The sequence below is a fragment of the Semicossyphus pulcher genome, unplaced genomic scaffold (genome assembly GCF_022749685.1).
Source record: "Semicossyphus pulcher isolate SPU_LCO1_2020_fin unplaced genomic scaffold, fSemPul1.0.p SCAF_23, whole genome shotgun sequence".
Classification (NCBI taxonomy): domain Eukaryota; kingdom Metazoa; phylum Chordata; class Actinopteri; order Labriformes; family Labridae; genus Semicossyphus; species Semicossyphus pulcher.
The window spans coordinates 2,879,717-2,897,606 of record NW_027211697.1 but is presented as its reverse complement, the minus strand read 5'-3'; positions in this window follow the sequence as shown (position 1 = coordinate 2,897,606).

Below are 17,890 nucleotides of genomic sequence, written 5' to 3'. Positions count from 1 at the left end.
TTTTCGACTGTGCTTGAGCATTTTTTCGGTTTATTTTTAATATGGCAAACGATACGTATGTGTCTTCATCAAGAAATTAAAGGAAGATTATTATTTCAAACACAAGGAAGTTTTCGTTGGTTTATTGCCTTGCCCGAGTACACGTCAAAACAAAAACAATCAGCATCCAGTAGTGGCTACAGGACTAGTCACTACAAATTAGGTTGAAAACCGCTTCGTTTGGAAGAAGAAAACCCGGACCCGTTGCACTGTGATTCAGCAAGCCGGTAAAGTGAATGCTGCGCTACGATGGACATTTAAACTCACCTGTCTCTCGGCTACTGGAGCCGCCGGGACACCGCGCGTCAAAGCGGCTACTGGAGCCGCCGGGAGGCGCAGCAGGCTTGGAGCTGCATCGGAGCGGAGCGGACTGCTGGAGCTGCTGACACCGCGCGTCGGAGCGGCTAATGGAGCCGCCGGGAGTCGCAGCGGGCTTGGAGCTGCATCGGAGCGGAGCAGACTGCTGGAGCTGCTGACACCGCGCGTCGGAGGGGCTACTGGAGCCACCGGGAGGCGCAGCGGGCTTGGAGCTGCATCGGAGCGGAGCCGCCTGCTGGAGCTGCTGACACCGCGCGTCGGAGCGGCTACTGGAGCCGCCGGGAGGTGCAGCGGGCTTGGAGCTGTATCGGAGCGGAGCGGACTGCTGGAGCCGCCGGGACACCGCGCGTCGGACATCTGGACGTCAGATCATCAATGCCGGCACCATTGGGGTATGTGGTTTGGCGCTGATGTCTATTATTGGCCATTGTAAATAGTGTGTGCACACATAACAGTACAATATGCGTAAATCCAATGCATTGGTAGCGGACTCACAACTGCCTTGAATAAACTTTGCGCGTTAGGGCGTTTTTGTGCTGATACAAAGTCCAAATTTTGCGTGCTAATAAATAAGGCGTTGACTTTTGGCCAACATGGCAGAAGGGGAAAACCCGGACAGACATTCTGGGAGTGAGACTGACCTTAATGTGGGTGGGGAGGTAAAAGCACAAACTGAGAAAAAGGAAAAGCGTGAGGTGAAATTAACATTCAAAGCTTTATTGGAAAAAATAAGCAATTTAGAAAAAGAAAGAAAGGCTAAAATAAATAAATTGTCTAAACTAAAACAAACTATTGTTGTTCTGATGGAAGATAAAGAACATGTAAATGAGGTTAAAGGTGAATTTAACAAGTTTGTGGGTTTGTCAGAAGAAACACACCAAGTGCAAAAGGTTTTGTTGGGTCTATTGCCTGATGATGATGCAACAAAGCATGATATATGGTTTCGCGCTAAATGTTGAATGTCCATGAGTTTATTGCTGGTACAATGAAATGGTTGACTAAAATTCAGAGTTGCACAGCTGCTGTGGTTAATGACACTGAGCAAACCAAGGAACAGGTTCAAGATAAAGCTGCAGCCCATGATCAAAAGGATGATGAAAATAAACATGGAGAGGCTCAAAATAAAGCTGCTGCTGGTGGTCATGAGGAGGAGGGGATCCAGATTGAACCTCATGATAGCATTTCAAACGTTGCTTCAAAATCCTCCAGGAAGCCATCACATTATAAAGGTTCCTCAACAGCCAGTTCCTCCTCTAGCAGCAAATCCTCCACAGCTTCTGAACGAATAAGAGCGGAGGCACAAAGGGCTGGACTGTTGGCTCGTGCTGCTTCTTTAAAGAATAAACATGCATATCTATTAAAGAGACAAAAAGAACAGCTTGATGTGGCGTGAGGAACGCGAAATACCCTTTTTTTGAAGGAATACTTATTTTGTTTAAGTTATTTAGTTTTACCGTATCAGAAAAATCCAAACTAATGCCAAGCAACGCCACCTTGGGAGTTTCACCCAAGGAATTAATTACTAGTAATAAGGCAATCAGGTTCGTTATACTGATGGAGCAGGAGACGAGGTTCAGTGTATAAAAAAGGTCAATATTTATTACAAAAAATTGAAATTTTAAAGGAACAACAACCAATTTGCACGGGGACTTTTTCAGTGCTGAGGCTTACCGGTGGTGGAAAATTGATTGCCGAAGAGTGAGAGGGATCCCAGGAAAATCACCCCAATCGCACGTGACAGCCACACACACACTCACACAGTGATGAAAACTCAGAAAACCAGGGGTTGCACAGCACACAGGAAGGAGAAACCACCACCAGGGACACCACAACCGCCACCTTTCGCTCTCAGCAACTGAAAAAGGGACAAAGGGAAATACTATTAATAGGGCTACACTCAAAAGAACAGAACCAAAGCACAGTGAAATGCAGAATATGCGAAACTAAGCCACTAATTTACAAATTAAGGAAACAAGCAAAACAAAATGCTGCCATAAACAATAAGCAATACTCAACAAAATTAAATAGTACCAAACACAACAGTAATGAAAGGAAGAAGACAAACTACTATACTCAAATCAAATGTCAAATTAGTTGAGCACAGATATTAAACAAAAAGAATACCAAAAGAGACCCAATAAACCCAAGAAAAACTATGTTGATAGAAGGAAATAAACAAATCAGAAATACGGAATAAATTAACTAAATTCGACCACGTGAGGTGATCAAATAATCAAAAACCAAAACAAGAAAAAGGAGTTTAACCCTACAGTCCACTTGAATCAAATTACTGTATTAAAACAGCGGATTAAAGACAGTACCCACAGTAAACAGGTTATACATTCCCACTCCAGTCAGTTATATAGCGCAGTTTAGGCCAAACAGAAGCAAGCCAAGCAGGCAGCAGCATAAGCCAGGCCGTAGCAAAGCCAAGCAGGCGACAGCAAAGCCAAACACAGGGTGAAGCAAAGCAGCAGTGTGTCTGTTTTTGTCAGCGCCGCGACGGCTCCACAGCGAAGCTGGGATGAACTAACAGCGTCCCTGCAAACCGTTTGTAGTTGCAGACACCAGAGGGAGAGGAGAGCATTGCACTCCCGTTGTCACACAACAATGGCGCCCACAGCAACCCACGAGCCGGTCACAGCACCACGGGATTCTGCACCGGTGGCAGCGAGGTGGAGGAAGCGAGGCGACCAGGAAGTGGGCGGGCCTGCGAGCCAAAGAGCAAGAGGGAGACAAGAGCAACCCTGCTTCCCTTTATAGAGTGCCCTCCTGCAGTGATAGGCTAAGACAAAGATACTGCCGAGAGCAAGAGTGACACAGACTCCCAATACGGATAGCTGGAACATGTCATCCTGCTACATTGAGTTGGACACCGAGATAGCTGTCGCTAGTGCTAAGCTGGCAGTGCTACAGGCCAGTGGCAGCAGTAGAGGCAGCATTGCATCGAAGCACTCTGATTCAATGGAGTCTTATTTCAACAAAGGGGCTAGGCCTAAGACCAAGTCTCCTTTCCTCAATCCACATGCTTCACAATTTGTGTCAGCCCTCTCAGCAGCACGTGTCTCATCATTCACTACAAGGCTATGCTGAGCCGTTGTCAAAAAATGAGGTTGCATTTGATCCAAACACCGCTCACTATAGTCAGCAGTTGGACTCCACAGCTTATCCAGTCGACACCATCTCAAAGCCTTTTGTGTCGCAAATAAGCTCACCTGTCATCTCAAGCTCTCTACCGCCTCATTTTGAGTTTTGAGCACAAGCCATCTGTGCCAGGTCAAAATCAGTCAGTGGGAGACCTCTACAGTGTGTTGCAACAACAAAATGATATAACGGCTCTTCTTGTTCAAATGAAAACATCACTGTTATTGCTACACCGGGAAATTCCAACTTACGATGGAGATCCTCTGCAGTTCAATTCATTTATGAAGGCATTTGAGCACTGTGTGGAGGCAAAGACCAAGTGTAAAGGAGACTGTCTGTACTACCTTGAGCAGTACATAAGGGGACAGCCAAGGGACATTGTACGCAGCTGCCTTCACATGACCGCTGAAAGAGGATATGCTGTTGCTAAGCAGCTGCTTAAGGATCATTTCGGAAATGAATTTAACATAACAGCAGCCTACATGGAAAAAGCCACTGGATGGCAAAGTATCAAGTCTGAGGATACTAAAGCACTGAAAGCTTATGGACTCTTCCTTCGTGAATGCTGCAATGCTATGGAGGAGTTACGATATTTAGAAGAGCTAAGCATGCCAGCTAACATGAGAATTCTGATTCAGAAGTTCCCATATAAACTCAGAGAAAAATGGAGAACAAAGGCAAATGAAATTTGTGAGAGAACTGGTCGCAGAGCACGTTTCCCAGAGATTGTTAACTTCATTGAGCAGCAGATCAGAATTACCTCAGATCCAGTCTTCGGTGACATACAGGATACACCGCCTGTTAAAGGAATAACAAGGCTAAGTAAGTCTCAAATGAAATCACAATTTAAAAGAAATAGCTTTGCAACTCATGTTTCCATTAATGATAAATGCAAAGTGCTCACAATAATGGAGAAGCTCAGAAAAAAGATGTCTCCAAGACAAACTCTTCCTCTTGTTTGTATTGTGCACGTGATGCTCATGTATTGGAACAATGTCATCAACTGGGTAAAAAATCACACAGAGAAAAATGTGACTTTCTAAAGGAGAAAGGCCTATGTTTTGGCTGCCTGAACACAGGACACTTAAGCAGGAGTTGTGATAAGCGCATCAGCCAGATGCAGCCCAGTATTTTGCACATTGGACAAAAGGAAAGAGTGAATCAGAAGGACACAGAGCAGCTAAAGAGGTCTTCTGAAAGCTGCACAACTTCCTCAGCTTGTGGTCATACAGGGGCTGGCCACCGCAATGGTATTCTTCCCATCTTGCCTGTACAAGTGAAGAGTTCAAAGGGAAATAATGTTTTTGAAACATATGCCTTCCTGGACCCAGGGAGCACAGGTACCTTCTGCTCTGAAAAAGTCCTTCATAGGTTGAACACCCTAGGACGAAGGGCCGAGATTCGTCTTCGCACCATGGGTCATGATAAAACAATAAAAAGTTCCATTGTTAAAGGCCCGGAGCTTTCAGACTTATCTGGCAAACATTTCTATCAGTTTCCTAGTGTGTTTACTCAAAAGGAGTTGCCTGTCTCCACAGACAACATCATCATTGAAGAGGAGCTGACCAAATGGCCCTATCTGAAAGATCTTAAAATCCCTCAGATAAATTCTGATGTTGATCTGTTAATTGGCACCAATGCATCAAAGCTGATGGAACCGTGGGAGGTGGTTAACAGTCGGGGTGAAGGGCCCTACGCCATCAGAACCTTACTGGGGTGGGTAATAAATGGTTCAGTACATGGATATGGTGATAGTGAGAGTGGTTACCCTTCAGTTCATGCCAACAGAACTGTAGTTGACAGAATAGAGGAACTTTTTACTAGCCAATACAACTACGACTTCATTGAAAGGTCCTTTACAGAACAAGAGGAAATGTCAAGAGAGGAAAAGAAGTTCTTAGAAATAATGGAGGGCTCTGCTCGACTTGAGGACAGAAACTACAAATTCCAACTACCTTTCAGAAGGAAAGCTTTAGAGAAATGCAAGCTTTCATGAGGAGTATACCAAATTTATTACTGAGGTCATAAACAAGTGCCGAGGCGACAAAGGGTAAAGTGTGGTATATACCGCATCACGGCGTATACCATCCACGAAAACATAAGCTACGGGTCGTGTTTGATTGTGGAGCAGAATATAAAGGGGTCTCGCTCAACAGTCAGCTTTTGCAAGGCCCAAACCTGACCAGCTCTTTGGTAGGGGTCCTGATGAGGTTTCAGCAGGATCGTGTGGCACTAATAGCAGACATAAAGGCCATGTTCCACCAAGTAAAGGTGGCAAAGGAACATGTGGACTTCCTGCGTTTTTTGTGGTGGCCTCAAGGTAATCTGGAGCAAGATCTCGTAGAATACCGTATGACTGTCCATTTATTTGGAGCGGTTTCCTCTCCCAGTTGCGCCTGTTATGCTCTTAGGAGGACTGCTGAAGACAACCAGGCCAGCTTTTCACCAGCTGTGGTCGAGACAGTCAACAGGAATTTCTATATGGATGATCTCCTGAAGAGTCTGCCCTCTGAAGAGGATGCTGTCACCATGGCCAAGGACCTCGTAGCCATGTAGCAAAGGAGGGTTCACTCTAACTCAGTGGATCAGCAACAGCCGAGAAGTGCTTCAATGCATCCCAGAGGAGCTCAGATCCAAAACCCTGTGTGAGCTGGACCTAGACAGAGATAAGCTGCCCACGGGACAGGGCTCTAGGTCTGCAGTGTTGTATTGAAACAGACAGTTTCAAATTTAAGCTGAAAGTCAAGGAGAAGCCTTCCACCAAACGAGGTATGTTGTCCATGATCAGCTCCATCTATGATCCATTAGGATTCCTAGCACCTCTCATACTCCCTGCCAAACTGCTGTTACAAGACATATGCAGGATGAAATGTGATTGGGACGATCCCATACCTTCAGCTTTCCAAGAAAGGTGGAACAAGTGGCTGACAGATCTGGAAAAGGTGGCAGATTTCAGGTCTACAGGTGTGTCAGGCCCGAAGGATTTGGGAGGGTAGTTTGCGCTCAATTGCATCATTTCTCTGATGCTAGTGAGAACGGCTATGTTACGGCCCTAACGTAAACAAAAGCAAAGACTCGAACACAACAAGGCCAGTAACATATTAAAGGACGCCGACTCAGCACAGTCAATAACAAAGGAGTATTTATTTGATGCAACAAAACGAAGGAAGCCATACACAACCAAACCCCGATAATTAAGCCACCCAGAACCAAAACAAAAGAGGCAGGAGTTCCTGGCCAAAATGAACAAAAGGAGAGAAGAGACCCCAGACCAGCCTGCCACGACCGTCGCATCCGGGGTTCCTCCCGACTAAACTACCTAACCCAAAACTAATCTATAAAGGGAAAACAATAAGGACACGAAAACAGGACTACCAGGAACTCAAACCCAAATGAAAATAACAAAGCCCGGACGCTCTAACAGGCCGGGGAACTGACTTCAAAAGCAAATCAGGGAAAACCACAAAGGACTGCGCGGCCAGCGCCACCTTCCCCCTCCGGCACCACACCTGCAAATGAGAGAGAGAGAGAGAGAGAGAGAGAGAGAGAGCCGCCCCGCTGCTGTCTCCTTTTAACCTGCTCAGGTGATTGCCAGCACCTGAGCTCAGGCAGAGCAGGGCGGAGACACACACACACACCCACACACAGGGTACTGCAGTTTGGCCACACGTAACACCCCCACCCTGAGCTTGTGAATACCGTGGAGGCGAACCTGAGAAAAACAAAAAGAGAAACAAAAAAAAACACATTCACAAGCCTAACAGCGCGACAACGTGTCGGCCAGAACATTGTCCCGCCCCTTAACATGCCTGATCTCCACGTTAAATGACTGCAAGAAAAGGGCCCAGCGCATCAGCCTCTGGTTCGAGTTTCGCATCTGATTCACAAAAACCAAAGGATTGTGGTCCGTGTACACAACCGTCGGAAAACTCGCAGAACCAACATAAACTTCAAAATGCGTGAGAGCCAGAACTAGGGCCAACGCCTCCTTCTCGATAGTAGAATACGCCCGTTGGTGCCTATTAAACTTTTTAGAGAAGTAGGAGACGGGATGCTCAACCCCATCCAAACCCTCCTGGAGCAAAACAGCCCCCGCACCAGCATCACTTGCATCAACAGATAGTTTAAATGAACGATCAAACATAGGGGCAGACAGGACCGGAGCATTCGTCATCAAAGCCTTAATGCACTCGAAAGCACGCTGACAACCCTCAGACCAACGGAAACCCCCCTTCGGGCTCAACAGATCAGTGAGAGGAGCCGCAACGGCAGAAAAATTCCTGCAGAAACCACGGTAGTAGCCGGCCATCCCCAGAAAACGACGCAATTCCCGCCGTGAACTGGGAACAGGAAAGGAAAGAATGGCCTCTACCTTTGAGTGCACAGGCCTAACCTGGCCCCGACCAACCACTTTACCTAAATAAGTGACCGTAGCCTGGCCAAACTCGCACTTAGCAAGGTTCAAAGTTAAATTGGCGTCACGCAAACGCCCAAACACAGAAAAGAGCTGCTGAATGTGCTCATCCCAGGACCCCGAGTATACGACGATGTCGTCTAAATACGCCTCACAACCAGAAAGACCTGACAGCACAATGTTCACCAGCCGCTGGAAAGTTGCTGGCGCGTTGCGCATGCAGAACGACATCACTGTGTACTAGAAGAAAGCGTCCGGAGTCACAAAAGCGGAAATTTCCTTCGCCCGAGGAGTCAGCGGCACCTGCCAGTATCCCTTTAACAGGTCCAGTTTCGTCACATACTTGGCACCGCCAACATGATCTACACAATCTTCAACTCGAGGAAGAGGAAAACAATCTGGCTTAGTGACTCCGTTCACTTTTCTAAAATCCGTACAGAATCTGTCAGAGCCGTCAGATTTTATAGTCAACAGGCAGGGGGAACTCCATGGACTACAGCTAGGTTCTGCGATGCCATGCCCCAACATGTAGTCCACCTGTTTCTGCAAACGGACGCGTTTATCTGGGTTCACCCTGTAAGCATGCTGTTTAATCGGAGAAGAATCTCCTACATCGACATCATGCTGCAACACATGGGTCTGGGAAGGCACATCAGAAAACAATGATGCATGCGAATCGATCAAACAGACCACATCCTCACGCTGAGATGGAGACAGATGCGAAACACAACCATTAAGGTTAGCCAACATTTCAGAGTTCTTTAAACGCCCATGAACAACAGCGCTGGACAAGGTCACCTCAACATCACAATCCGAACCCGGAGACTCCGGCAGATCAGCACTGGACAGCACCACAGCGGCCCCAGCCTGATCGATAACTTCAGCACCGGACAGCGCCACAACTGTTTTCGTCACAACAGAGGATGGTGAAACAGAGTCTCTCTGCAGGTAAGGCTTCAACATGTTAATATGACAAAGCCTATTCCCCCGTCTGCGGTCCGGGGTCGCGACCACATAGTCGCGTTCACTGACCCTCTCCCGGACAACATACGGCCCACTGTAACGTGCCTGCAACGATGAGCCAGGAATGGGCAACAACACCAACACTTTATCACCTGGGCTGAAACTACGGCTCTGCGCATCCTTATCAAACCAGCGTTTCATTTTTCCTTGCGTAACTACCATGCTCGCTTTAGCCAGTTCACAGGCACGGCAAAGTTTTAGACGAAAATCACACACATAGTCGCGCACCGTATGGGCAAACACAAGCTCTGCAGGGCTAAAACCCAGTGATTCCTGCACCACCTCCCGCACGGCAAAAAGGAGCAGATGGACCCCCTCATCCCAGTCCTTACCACCCTCAAGGCAGTAAGTGCGGAGCATAGACTTTAAAGTCTGGTGAAAACGCTCAAGCGCACCCTGGCTTTCTGGATGGTACGCACTGGAGTAACAATGGGAAATGTCAAGCTGTTTCACGACCTGTGCAAAAACCTTAGACATAAAGTTTGACCCCTGGTCTGTCTGTACCACCCGAGGTAGCCCAAACAAAGAAAAGAACTTAGTCAGCGCTTTAATGACTACGGGAGCGGTGATCTTACGCAGGGGAATAGCCTCGGGGAAACGAGTGGTGGAGCACATGATGGTTAGGAGAAACTGGTTACCAGCCTTTGTGCGGGGAAGAGGGCCTACACAGTCCACAATGACACGTTCAAAGGGCTCCCCTACAATAGGAATCGGATAAAGGGGAAACGGGGGAATCGTCTGATTGGGCTTACCGGACAGCTGACACACATGACAGGTCCGACAGTGGTGACGCACATCAGCTTTAAGACCTGGCCAAAAAAAACAACGCAACACTCTGTCATATGTTTTATTGACTCCAAGGTGGCCAGAAAGAGGATTATCATGGGCCAGCTTCAAAACCTCCTGATGGAACTGCTGTGGAACCACCACTTGCTTCACAACCCCCCAATCATCTTGTGGATCAATATGCTGCGGCGCCCACCTACACACCAGCACCCCCTCCTTCATAAAGTAACTGGGAGACCCACCCCCACCATCGTCGCCGGAACCCACAGCCCCTAAAATAGAAACCAGCGTAGGATCACCCTGCTGCTCAACAATAAGCTGTTCACGTGACATGTGAAGTTTACTTTCTGACTCCTCTACTGGAGAAAGGAGAGACGGAGGCGGAGGAGAGACCGGGCCTGGGGATGAAAAGGCAGGCCGAACAGCTGAATCACCGTCAGCCATAAAACTATCACCCAACTCCACTTCCCCATCACCAGACCCCGACAGTGATTGACGTTGCTTCTCTGCCATAGCGCGGGTAATAGCGCAGACAGAAAACACCCCTGGAAACTTTTCCACTAACTCATCCGGACATCCAGACCGAGGCACAGCTGTCACTTCAGGATTAAGCAAGACCTTTCCACCCGCCAAATCGTTCCCCAGGATGAAAGACACCCCCCCCACAGGAAACTCATCACTGACCCCGACAACAACAGACCCCGTAATTAACTCTGAGTCCAGGTAAACGGTGTGCAATGGAACCCCCACAAACTGCATGCCAAACCCACGAACTAGCGCAGCTGACTCAGTTGAAGATGTCTTAGACAGAGGCAACACTCCCTTCAGAATGACAGACTGAGAAGCTGCACTGTCCCTCAAAATAACAACAGGAACTTTCGGCCCACCGGCAGTCAGCGAGACCGACCCCTTCATAATGAAAGGCAAAAAAACGTCATCAGGTTTCCCCGGAAGAGACCGCTCAGAAGGGGAACTGAAACCGCTGTGAGACTGACCCAGTGAGCGTTCAGTTTTTAACAAATTAACAGCTTTAGGAGACCTGTTTCTATTGTTCAAGGCAAAACAATAATCAACAGTGTGACCGCGTTTCTTACAAAAAAAACAAACCCTGTCACTCTCCTTAGCCCCCACACTCTCTCGTCCCCCTGACTTCACGCCCCCATCCCCACTCGGCTGCTGAGGCACAGGGGGCCTGGGTGCAGAGAAACTGCGCCCCAGGGAGGACTGTGGTCTATCATAGCTGTCCCTATGTGTCAAAACGTACTCATCCGCAAACACTGCAGCTTCAGAAACTCTCCGTACCCTACGGTCATTGATGTGTGTCACAATCCGTTCAGGCAGGCAATTTTTAAAGTCTTCCACGAGCACCAACTCACGTAAGTTATCAAAATCAGAAATCTGCAGAGCACGACACCAGCGATCAAACAACACTTCTTTCTCATGGCCAAATTCCACATACGTCTGGTCATCTGCCTTCTTAAGACGTCGGAACTTCTGGCGATATGCCTCGGGCACCAACTCATACGCCCTCAGCACAGCCGCTTTAACGTGCTCATAATCCAGGCTCAGATCAGATGGCAAAGACGCATAGGCATCCTGAGCTTTACCGGTGAACACACACTGCAAAAGTAAAGGCCACACCTGCTTTGGCCACTGCAAGGTATTAGCGACACGTTCAAACAAGGTGAAATATTTATCAACATCTCTTTCATTAAAAGACGGAACAAAACGGATACATTTATTGATGTCAAAACCGCTAGAGGAGGAGGAAGACGAAGATGGAGAGGACTGCCGCAGCTCCAGCTCTTTCAGACGAACCTGCCTCTTCGTTTCCTCCTCCATCTTCCGTACCTCTATATCATTACTCAACTCCTTCTCTTTTAAATCTAGACGGCGCATCTCAATCTCTAACTCCTTGAGACGGACCGCTTCACCCACATCTGAACATGCACCTGCACCCTTCACAGTCACTTCACTCAGCAGAAGACCCTTCTCAGATAACACAGGCCAGAGTTCAGCTTTAATAGATTAGCTTCTTCATCTGCCTAGACACAGGGATCTCAAGAAAACTGGCCAGAGAAATTAAATGCTCCTTAGTGCATGAATGAAACTCCTCTAGTGTCAGATGAGCGACAAATTCCGCAGCACAAAACTCCATGACGCGGAGAAAAAAAAAAAACACCGGCCAGACAGAAAGGAAAAAACAACAGCGCCAAAAAAAAACACGGTGCACGAGTGCGCTGTTTAACAAAACACAAAAACACAGGTTGTAAACACACAGCAAACCAAAGTACCATGAACAACAGTGCCGACACACACGTCACAACGACACAGCTTGCACAATAATCACAACAAACAAGCCAAAACACGTGTCAGTGACAAGAAAGGCACACCACAAAGTCACCCCGGTACGGCTTGTACAACCTGTAAAACAAACGGCACTCACGGTTGGAGCCCGCAAAAGAGAAGACCCAACATGAAACAGACGAGCCCCCAAATATGTTACGGCCCTAACGTAAACAAAAGCAAAGACTCGAACACAACAAGGCCAGTAACATATTAAAGGACGCCGACTCAGCACAGTCAATAACAAAGGAGTATTTATTTGATGCAACAAAACGAACGAAGCCATACACAACCAAACCCCGATAATTAAGCCACCCAGAACCAAAACAAAAGAGGCAGGAGTTCCTGGCCAAAATGAACAAAAGGAGAGAAGAGACCCCAGACCAGCCTGCCACGACCGTCGCATCCGGGGTTCCTCCCGACTAAACTACCTAACCCAAAACTAATCTATAAAGGGAAAACAATAAGGACACAAAAACAGGACTACCAGGAACTCAAACCCAAATGAAAATAACAAAGCCCGGACGCTCTAACAGGCCGGGGAACTGACTTCAAAAGCAAATCAGGGAAAACCACAAAGGACTGCGCGGCCAGCGCCACCTTCCCCCTCCGGCACCACACCTGCAAATGAGAGAGAGAGAGAGAGAGAGAGCCGCCCCGCTGCTGTCTCCTTTTAACCTGCTCAGGTGATTGCCAGCACCTGAGCTCAGGCAGAGCAGGGCGGAGACACACACACACACACCCACACACAGGGTACTGCAGTTTGGCCACACGTAACAGGCTATGGTACAGGTTGTTGCTGGAAGACCTCACAGAGGCTGAGACAGCCATAATTGCCTTCTGTCAACAAGAAAGATTCCCTGATGAAATTGCCAACTAACCTCCAGCAATCCAGAGATACCCAGAAGTATCAACATCTATAAACTGGATCCTGTCTTAGAAAATGGGCTTCTGCGTGTTGGGGGACGGCTGAGCAAGGCAGCTATCCCTGAGGACATCCCCTCATCCTATCAAAGGACCAGCACATCTCTCACCTTATTCTCCGTCATTTCCATTTACAGCTTGGTCATGGAGAAGTGCAGAAATCATGCAGAAATCATGCAGAAATCACGTCCTTTCCACTGCAAGGAGAGAGTTCTGGATCACGAGTGGTGTTTCTGCAGCAAGGAAGGTCATAGCAAGATGCCTGTTCTGCAGGCTTTATGGAGGAAAGATGGGTGAACAAAAAATGGCTGACTTACCCGAGGAGAGAGTGGTTCCTGATCTACCGCCATTCACCAACGTCGGCGTAGATTATTTTGGGCCAGTGGATGTGAAAAGAGCTCGTAACACTGTAAAAAGGAATGGAGTTGTGTTCATTTGTATGACAAGTAGGGCCGTGCACCTGGAAGTGGCTTACTCTCTAGATACTGACTCATGTATCAACGCATTGAGAAGATTCATCTCTCGAAGAGGACAAGTTTCACACATGAGATCGGATAATGGCACCAATTTTGTGGGAGCAGAGAGAGAGCTACGAGAAGCCTTGGCTGCTTTAAATAACAACCAAATTGAAAAGGCTTTATCACAGAGAGGAATCAAGTGGAGTTTTAACCCACCATCTGGATCACATCACGGTGGCACCTGGGAGCGTCTCATACGAATGATCAGAAAGGTTCTGAGTTCTGTGCTTCGTCAACAAACATTGGATGATGAAGGATTTCTTACTGTGCTATGCAAAGCAGAGGCAATGCTCAATGATCTCCCCATCACAAAACTGTCAGAGGACACCAAACCACTTATTACTTATGAAAGGTAAACCACTTCTTCCACCAGGACTTTTTGACAAGACAGATCTGTACGCCAGGAGAAGGTGGAAACAGGTTCAATACATCTCCGACCTCTTTTGGAAACGGTGGATCCGAGAGTATTTACCATTACTGCAAGAGCGTCAAAAATGGACAAAGGAAAAAAGGAGTTTAATGCCTGAAGATGTTGTCATGGTGATGGACTCCACAGCACCACGTGGGTCTTGGGTGCTTGGAAGAGTACTCAAAACCTTTCCAGATAAGAAGGGTTTGGTACGTGTGGTTCATCTTCAAACCAGAACAAATGTGATAGAAAGACCTGTAACAAAAATATGTTATGTGAAGCCACAGTTTGATTTATCTGTGCAGTGGTTTATGTAAAAGCTTGGGTTATGCTCTTATGCATATTCATATATTTTGAAGTTGATTCATATTTGTACGGCTCCTTTAATTTATGTTTTTTAATTGCTTTGTCTTCTGCCAGATGCAATTAGGGGCTGGCGTGTAGGAGCCATGTTTTATTCATAAACATTATACCGCCAAGCCACTAGACGGCAGTATTTCCTTTGTGTACTGACCTGAACCGGAAGTTGGCGGGGGTCAGGCAGGTTACTTTAGGTTCATCAGTGTTGCACAGGTGAGGCTGATTATAGGGAGAAGCAAACTGTTTTTGACTGTGCTTGAGCATTTTTTTTCGGTTTATTTTTAATATGACAAACAATACGTATGTGGCTTCATCAAGAAATTAAAGGAAGATTATTATTCAAACACAAGGAAGTTTTCGTTGGTTTATTGCCTTGCCCGAGTACACGTCAAAACAAAAACAATCAGCATCCAGTAGTGGCTACAGGACTAGTCACTACATCCCTCATAGACAGCAAAAGGAGCGGGCTCTCAGAGAGAATGTAGATGTTAGGGAGAAGAGGAAAGTCTTTACATCAACACTAGATACCGAGCTAACAATGGAAGAATTTAAAATAGCTTTCAAAGGTACTGGATATACAGCCCCAGGAGAGGATCAGTTATGTTATGCCATGTTCCGGCAGCTCCCAGATGCAACATTGAACAAAATATTATAACTCTTTATTAAAATCTTGAGAGATGGGGTCATACCAAGCTGTTGGAAAAGAGCAATCATATTACCATTCAACAAGCCAGGGAAGGATCCGACTAATCCTAATAATTGTAGACCCATAGCCCTGACATCTCACATGTGAAAGTGGATGGAGAAAATAATAGTTAACAGGTTGACATATATATTAGAACAGAAAGGGATGGTTAGTAACTATCAGTGTGGATTTCGGAAAGGTTGATCCACAGTGGATGCTCTAGTCAGAGTTAGTAATGAGGTTGAAAAGACATTGAAAAGGCATATGACTCAAGGGAGGGGTTGCTTATTAAGCTATAGCAAATGGGTGTTCGTGGGAGGATGGATGGATAATGGATTTTTTGACTGATAGGAAAATAAGAGTTAAGGTTGGAAGAGATATTTCGAAAGATTTTTGGGTGGAAAATGGCATCCCACAGGGGAGTGCAATCAGTCCAGTGTTGTTCAATAATATGAGAAATGATATATTTACAAATGTGATAGAAAACATGAAGAAAGCCATAATTCAAGTAGAAAAAAGGTCGTATGAATGTCAACTAGCAAGTCATGCTACATGATGTTCACAAATAAACGTAAGGAAAATACAGAGGAGCTTACATTGTACGGACAGCCGATGGAGATGGTGCAAATATACATGGAAAATACACATTGAACACATGGAAACAAAATGTAAAAAAGTTATACATTTACTAAGAGTTGTGGCCGGATGTGACTGGGGGGCAGATAAACAGTCATTAGTGGACATCTACAGTGCACTTATGAGATCAACTTTAGATTATGGGTGTATAGTTTATGGAGCAGCAGCTAAAACAACATTAGAAAAAGTGGACAGATTACAGTACAGAGCATTGCGCATATGCACAGGAGCCATGAAGACAACCTCAGTGAGTGCACTCTTAATAGATGCAGATGAGATACCTCTGGAGCTAAGGAGAGAAAAACTTGCATTGGCATATTGGGTCAAGCTTAAAGGAAGTGGGGAAGAAAATCCAGCTACAAAGGCACTACAAAGCTGTTGGGAATATTCCAGGTTCCAGAGACGAGGGTTTGGGTGGACAGGGATTGAATTCGCTAAAAAGTATAGAATGGATGCTATTGAGTTTGCTCAGCCCACTCCTGTGAGTAGTGTTCCTCCGTGGCTTTACCCTAAAGTAAAGGAAGACATGAGTGTCTTGAGAAGGAAAAGAGAATGGAGAATGAATGAAGTGGGGGTTAAAACAAGCATAGACGACTCTAAGAACACAAAGGGGTGTGTGGGAATAGGTGTGCACATACCAGAGTTTCAGATACAAATTTCAAAAAGACTATCAGATCAACTGTCAGTATATACAGCAGAAATAGTGGCAGTCATTGTCAGTCTACAGTGGGTGGAGGATGTTAGACCAGATAGGGTGGTGGTGTGCACAGATTGACTATCAGTATTGGAAAGCCTACAGTCAACAAACACAGTCAGAGAAGACTTACTAATTGATCTTCAGCACAGCTTGTTCAGACTGCACAGAGGTGGAATAGATGTACAATGCTGTTGGGTGCCAGCACATGAGGGGGTGAGACTGCTGACAAATTAGCAAAAGGGGCGCTGGAAAAGAATATTACAATCCCAATATATCTCGGTAAAGGAGAGGGAAAAGCATAGATTCAAAAGAATGGAATGGAAATATGGTAGAAAAAGTAGGAGGAAGATCAGAAAGGAAGGGGTTTCTATAAAATACAAAAGTCTGTTATAACAAAGAACTATAAAGAAAGGAACAGGAAGGAGGAAATCGTTATAATGAGACTTATGGTGGGCCATACTGGACTGAATGACATAATGTATATTCTGGGGAAAAGGAATAATGACAGGTGTGGAAGGTGTGAAGCAAAAGAAAATGTAGAACATATAATAAGGAAGGTGTCACATTTCTTGCCACCTTACTCTCTCAGCCCCTGAAAGGTTTGTGTTTTTTTTTTTACCTCTTGGGGTGACCTGATCAGGTGTCCTCTGTGCTGCATTACTTGTCTCGTTCCTTTTGTTCATTTATTTCATTGTTTCCTGTCACTCATCTTCCACACGTGTCTGAGGCTTAACTTTCTGCCATTGTGTGCTTTCCCATCTTTCATTACACTAACTTAGGTTTTCTCACGTCCTCCCAACAGACTGCATTAATAATGGATGAAGTCACCTTGACATCACCCACTGATGTGATGACTGCCCTTTTGAAGCCACCAGTTGTGCATCTTGGCTGCTGCCATGGTGGTGATCATTTTTGAACAGGAGGGTGGCGCTGGAGATTTGTATGATTTTGTACGATTTGTATTGGCTGGTATGACATTTTTTTTTGTTAAATTCTTATGTAAATGTATACATTCAGAATTATACAGTATACAAACCTGTGTACACCCTGGTCCTGTCTATTTGTTCAGATTGTATATAGGAGTCTGTGGGCCTGCGTAATGTTTTATTTTGTTGACATTTGCTTTTTATATAGAAAAAATATTTCAGTGGAAACTCTTCCTCATGCTGCAAAGTGTTGCTGTAGTGTTCAGTGTGTTGTCATAGTGAGGACAGCACACCTCGAGGTTAATTAGACCGCAGGGAGCTCTGACTCCCTGTAGACCTCTTCTAAATAAACCGTTCACAGTAAAACTCCAACAACTCCTTGTCATTTTCTGTGGTAGCCTTAATAAAGTCTCGACCAGATTTCTAAGCCTGTCTTATGTCGAAATATGTTACGTTGTTGTATAAAGATGATATGATGGTGTTGAGATTTTGTGAGCTGTTACGAAGGGTTACATTTTTATTGGCTCACCAGGCATAAGATATGGGTGTGTCTAAGCTGAAAATGGTGCAGAAATAGTTTGCTCAATAAAAAAATAAAACTATATACGATCCTCTTTTCATTATCCTTTTAATATCCTGGGGTAAAACACATATCAAAGAAAAAG